Source organism: Amblyomma mixtum, chromosome 5, assembly GCF_055824585.1.
Source record: "Amblyomma mixtum isolate Tamu chromosome 5, ASM5582458v1, whole genome shotgun sequence".
Classification (NCBI taxonomy): Eukaryota; Metazoa; Arthropoda; class Arachnida; order Ixodida; family Ixodidae; genus Amblyomma; species Amblyomma mixtum.
The window spans coordinates 167,273,757-167,279,756 of record NC_143016.1 but is presented as its reverse complement, the minus strand read 5'-3'; positions in this window follow the sequence as shown (position 1 = coordinate 167,279,756).

The following is a 6,000-nucleotide window of genomic DNA, read 5'->3' as shown; positions in this document are numbered from 1 at the left end:
CAAGAAGTGTATAAGCGATGCTTCGATAACGGTATACTCTGCGGAGCGGCATTTCTAAAGAGGCGTTTAGGAGAGCACTGAGCATGTTTTTATTCGTCCTGTTTTTTTTTTCTCCTTATTTTTTCTTCTTTATTCTTTTCACTTATTCATCGTGTTCATTACTGGTGCTTTTTAACTCCTTGTTGCATGCCATGCTATAAAACTCAAGATTAGTGAGTGACGCATGAAAACTTATGATATGAAAAAAGTGTGGACGCCCCCTGGTTGCGCGCATATGATGTAACAAACCTTGAAATATGCACAATGGAGCGAACAATAAAACCTGTTGTCAGTAGCGCTCTTCTGTGTCGTGTCGTCAACCTCTCGTCTTGTGTTCACCTTTTTTGGTGCTAACCTATCTCAAAGAATAGCCATGGATATCGATATAGTGGGTCGACGTCAAAACAGCCTTGCCCTTCAAAATTGTGGGAAAATACACTACCAAGAAGGATGAAGGTTTGAAATAGAACAATAGGTGATTAATTACTGCTAATTAATGAAAGAAAAAGGTATGGCTGGTGTGCAGTAAATACAGGCAAAAAGTCTATCAGCCGTCAAAATAGCCACGGACGTTGATATAGTGGCAGGACGTCAAAGCAGCCTCAGACGTCGAAATAGTATAAAGCGAAAACTAAGGCTAAAAGAGTTAACCAGGTTTAAAAAGTGTTAATTGATGTAAAAGTAAAAAACAAAACGATAAATAGAGGCGACAAGTCTGGAAGAGGCGTCAGTGCTTTCGCAGTCCCCCAGTGCAAGTCCCCACAGTAATCTCTAACGTGTTCCTCGTGAAAACCGTGTGTAGATGGTTCCGTGCTAGATGGCCATCAGTCCTCGACTGATGGTGACCTGGAAGGCGGCCCCCTCCATGGCCTGGACCTGGACGGACGGTTCTGAGCTGGCCAACACGGCCTTGCCTTCCACTGCTGAAGAGAAGGATATTGCAGCAGAGCCACAGGGGGAGGCTCTTCCTTGCATCGCCACAGGATATGATCATCGGAGGCTATGTCGCGACGCGCCTAGTTACGCCACTGTCCGTGATGAGCCGTTCTCATCGCAGACAACCCGTTCGCGGCAAAGAGGTTGAAGTGCGCGCGAACCAGCAGCACACCTCCATTGGCGCGTAACCACTGCCTGTAGCGAAACCCTCTCCCCTCTCCGCTTTGCCTAACCAACCAAAACATCAGCAGGCAGGGATATCCTGACGAGACTGGGGCTATGTCAGGCACTAGGAACTAATGAGAGCAAGTCCCAAATTCCCACACCTTCAAGAGGGAATATCTGTGTCAACCGGATACTCAGGCACATGCACCACGAACGGCAGCAGGGTAGAAGGAGAGCCAGAGTCAAAAAAGCACTGGCAAAAAAACTATGAAAAGAACCGGAAGCGGTATACGTGGACATCGGGGCCTATGCCGAGCCAGGCAGGGTCGCTATTGCTGCGGCCGACAACCAGAAGGGGCCAGTCATCTATGAACAGATCCTGCGGAAGCGGTATCACTGTCCGTAGCCATCACAATCAAGACCCACGATCAAGAGGGCAAGTCATTGCACATGATGACGAACTCCCAACAAGCCTGAAGGGACTACCCTGCTGGAAAACCTCACGGAAGGGAGAGCACACTATCAAGTACTCTCATACTCACACAGAATAACATGGACACCTGGTCATGAAGGACTAGCCGGAAATGAGGTCGCGAATGATCAAACCCGAGCACTCACAAACCGGGCGGATCCCTACCCCACTCCCCTCTTAGCACCGTATGGCGACAGGCTAGAACACCTCAGTCTAGAAGGAAGACATTTCTAATCACCACGCAAACTACTATCCTCCTCGGATGCCACTGACTGGAGAAGAATACAAACGAACACATATCCAAGTCTTCACATTTTACACAATATCAGACCCACACAATACCCAAGTTACTCTCCTTTCCGCGGAGCAAGCCCCATGCTCTAACATACATCTTGGGAATGCCAGGAAAAACCGGACAAAACATCAACAGTGCCACACCCGACACGCGAGCAGTGGGAGGAGGCCCTGCAAGGACGTGGACCAGCAAGCCTGGATCATCCAGCTAGTCCTCAAGTCAGCTGCCGCCAGCGCAGCCCTGGACTAGGGGCCCTGACCGCCCGGTTCCTGCGAATTAATCTATGGTGATTAAAAGTTCTCTCTCCTGACCTCCTCACACTTCGACAGTAAGGAGCGCTGGTAGCCTTGATTTTGCTGAAACGGCTGTTTTTAAGCCAATGCCCAGGCATGAACAACAGAGGAGTCTATGTTAAGCAATATAGTTCCGAGAGAGCAGTTACAATCGCTGGATGGAATCTGTCGTAGCTCATTCTCCAATCAATGGGAGCACACGGGTGTGTATGCCGAATTACTCACGGCGGCCACACAACGGTGGCACAGGGCTACCGCAGCGTTCACAAGAGGAAGTGAGACTGCGGTTGCTTACAGTCACCCCAAGATCCGAAGGGACACGCAAGGTGATCATCCGAGCTTTGCTTCGCACATGACAGCGCGATACGCAGCGCGTTGTCTCGGTGACGATAAGATAAGCCGGTAAGAGCAGGAGCAGTGCGATGCAGGAGAGACAGGGTGCACGCATTGGTGCCGCGTCGGTGCCTCGCCGAAACAAGGCGAATCATCAGTGCGAACTCTAGTAAACGAACCCGAAACCTCGGCGGTACGTGTAGTGTTGCGAGTGTTTTGGTTGCTAGCGAGAGGGAATTGAGTGCCAGGGCAAGAAAAGTTCGTAACACGCGGGCTATCTGGGGCCGAAACCCGCCTACAGCTGTGTCAGATGCCAGACTTACAGGTAAAGCATGCGAAGTTCTTTTGGGCTTGCATTGGAAATGGTGACGTAATCGCCGATTGAAATCGAGACGGTCTTCAAGCTTCTCCGCAGCGCACAGCGCCAAGGGCGGGGGGGGGGGGGGGGGGGTCATGATGACCATCAAAGGTACAGGAGGTACATTTCCAACGCATGAACGCAAACCAACGCCACCGAAGGCAAAGCCCGTCGAGCGTTGTTTGGCAGCATCCAACGAGACATGACATGGTGTGGTTGACAGATGCGGTATTTTGAAATCTACTTCCCGTGACGTCACACCGAGCTTCCCCGCAGTCCTACGGTGCTTTGAGGAGAAGCCTACAAATCAATCGTCGATTACGTCACTATTTTAGTTGCGCAAAAACACTTGAAATGCTTTACCTATAGCCTTTGTAGATTTGAATCCTAGAATATTGTGAAATTCTCAAAAAGTGGTGCGATTGCCCTTTAAGCTCCGCGACATCTTTAGTGAGTTAATGCCCATATATACAGAATTCGTCACTCTCTAATTAACATTCATAGATGGCGGCGAGTCCTCATATCGCTACCAGCACAGTGGCGCAGCGGTTAAGATATGCGCCACTGCACTGGCAGGCGGCTTTCTATATCACAGCCACCGCTAGGGATTGTGCGACCCATGATGCTCTTCCCGAGACCCCTCTCGCACAGCTGGTGCGACGGGTTTGCCCTGTAGTGAGTGTATTCAGGCTGATGGCGATGAAGTTTTTTTAGCAAAAACGCGTGCAAAAACACAAAGGAGCTTATTGAGGCATATTTTAATGCTAAGTCAGCACCCAAGTTTGTAAGCACGCCGCCAATTCATGTTTCCCGAAAGGAATTCGCCTTTCTAGACACAGTGATGAAATTTGAATTTATTTGGCAAAGAATCATGTGCGAGTGTTCTACTCTAGCCTTTTACCTATAGCTCTAAAAAAGCTCTAAAGAAAACAAGTCGGGTGGAGTCAAAACGCCCAGCCAGATCACTGGCGCGTCGCTAATCGTATGCGCGCCCAAGACGCCCAGTTAATAACGGAACGAGCCAAGCGCGTGCCCCAAGGCCGCTCAGTGCGCCTCTTGCAGCGGCGAAGGCGGCAGCATTTGAGCTGCTGTTTACCTGCCGCGCGAACGAAAGGAAGTGTCGTGGGCATCGCAGCTTCCATTACAACTTCCTGCGTTCGTAACGCAGTTTCGGTTAACAAGCGGAGCTGAGGGACTGCGAAGAGGGGTACAAGGTTTCCTCGAGCGACTTCTTGCCTTTACCGCCAAACAGGCGAAGTTTGCTCTGACAGCTACGTCGAAATAAAAACTGTATATTTCGCTTGAACTCTACGCGGCAAAGGTACGAGTCCTTCGATCTAGCAAAAAAAAAAGAAAGAGTCAAATGGTTTCTTTCATTCTGCGGACAGCGCCACAGTAGGAGTGAGACCGAAGCTGGCTGAATTAAGCGCTGGCAGTGGCTTCCCGAAGCTGTCTATGCATTTCTCCAGGGCCAAGTTTCCTAAGGCGCATTAATCACAGTTTTTCAAAGGAGGCGTAGTGTCTATTTATTTATTTGTTTATTTATTTATTTATTCATTCAATCCATTGCGACGTAATGACTGCAGAACTCCTAGGGGTCGAAATTCTGGTGGGCTGGACGATGTCTGCCTCAGTTTGGCGAGGGCAGTCCGTAAAAGTATTTCATTCTTAATAAGGCTGAAAAAAAGTCCCTGTGGTTTCTCGCGACCAACGTGGTACTTAGACCTTACGCGAGTTTCTACACCGTCCTGCATCTTGCAGTTCAACGGCCTCGTATACTGACGTCACGTCCACCACGTCTCATGGCGGGAAACCAGTGCACACAGACGAAAGGAAAGGCAAACATAGGTACAACCCTGTGCCAGTCCGTTCCTTTTTCTCGGTTTTCTTCTCGCTGCACTAGTTTTCCGCCACAAACCGCCGCCAACCCACCCAGCTTTTCTTGCGAACTGCCTCAACCACGCTCTTGGTTAAACTTGCACAAAGGCTGTTGGTTTGAGGGTAAGAGGTTGTTATTATCCGGAGGCTATAAAGAGAATGGCTTGGATCATGTTAGCCCGCTGTAAACGCCCGTGGTCACTGCCTTCAGTGCTCCGCGCCTCTAGGTAATGTAGTATACCTCCCGCGCAGCCGCTTTCGGTCGGTCTTTATTCTTGGCGTAGAGCCTGAAACAAATTGTGGCTGCGAGAGGTTTGTAACGTCGTATTTTAACGTAGGCAGCCTGGACAGCTGCAGACGTAAAAAGCGAACGCAGCACCTAGGCTTGGCAAGTAGTGCCAATCTCTGCCTTGACAGAGCATACGCTATCCTTCAAGTAGCCAGGCGCTGGTTCGTCGCGAGCAGCTTGCAGAATTTCTTAACGTGGGCGCAACGAAATGAAGTAGCTCTTATGGGAATGGATTAAATCATTTTTCACTGAGGACTTTACTTCGCAGATACGTACCCAGCCGTTTAAAATATTTGCCTAGTACTGCCCTCTAGTGCCTGTAGTGGCGGCACTTGCACGACTCCGTGGGAGTCTCTCTCCGATCACATAGCCCTTGTATTTATGTTAATATAGGAGTTCATTTTTGTCGCCTCAGTGGTCCGGGCTTGCTCCAAATAGTGTTTCTGTGCATTTTATCCTGCGGAGAATGGACGTTGTACAAACTGTATTCAGCGCCCATCTGAAGAGTGGCCTAATCGGAGACGCTAGTTAGATTCCGACCGGCGGTCGAATTTCGATGCAGGCTCCGGAATACTGCGGATCTTCGACGTGCATGTCATACCTCTCTCGACCAATCAACGAATTTCGCAGCACTGGACGGCTCCGGGTTGCTCCTGACGTGAACCCAATGCTATTATGCTATCTAAAATCTAGGTACCGCACAACCCGGTCTGCAGCCGCCGCGGTGGCTCAGTAGTTTTGGCGCTCGATTGCTAACCAGAAAGACGCGGGTTCGATCCCGGCCGCGGCGGCTGAATTTCAACGGAGGCGAAATTCCAGAGGCCCGTGTACTGTGCGATGTCAGTGCGCGTTAAAGAACCCCAAGCGGTCGAAATTACAGGAGCCCTTCACTACAGCGTCCCTCATAACCTGGGTCGCTTTGGGACGTTAAAACCCCATAAA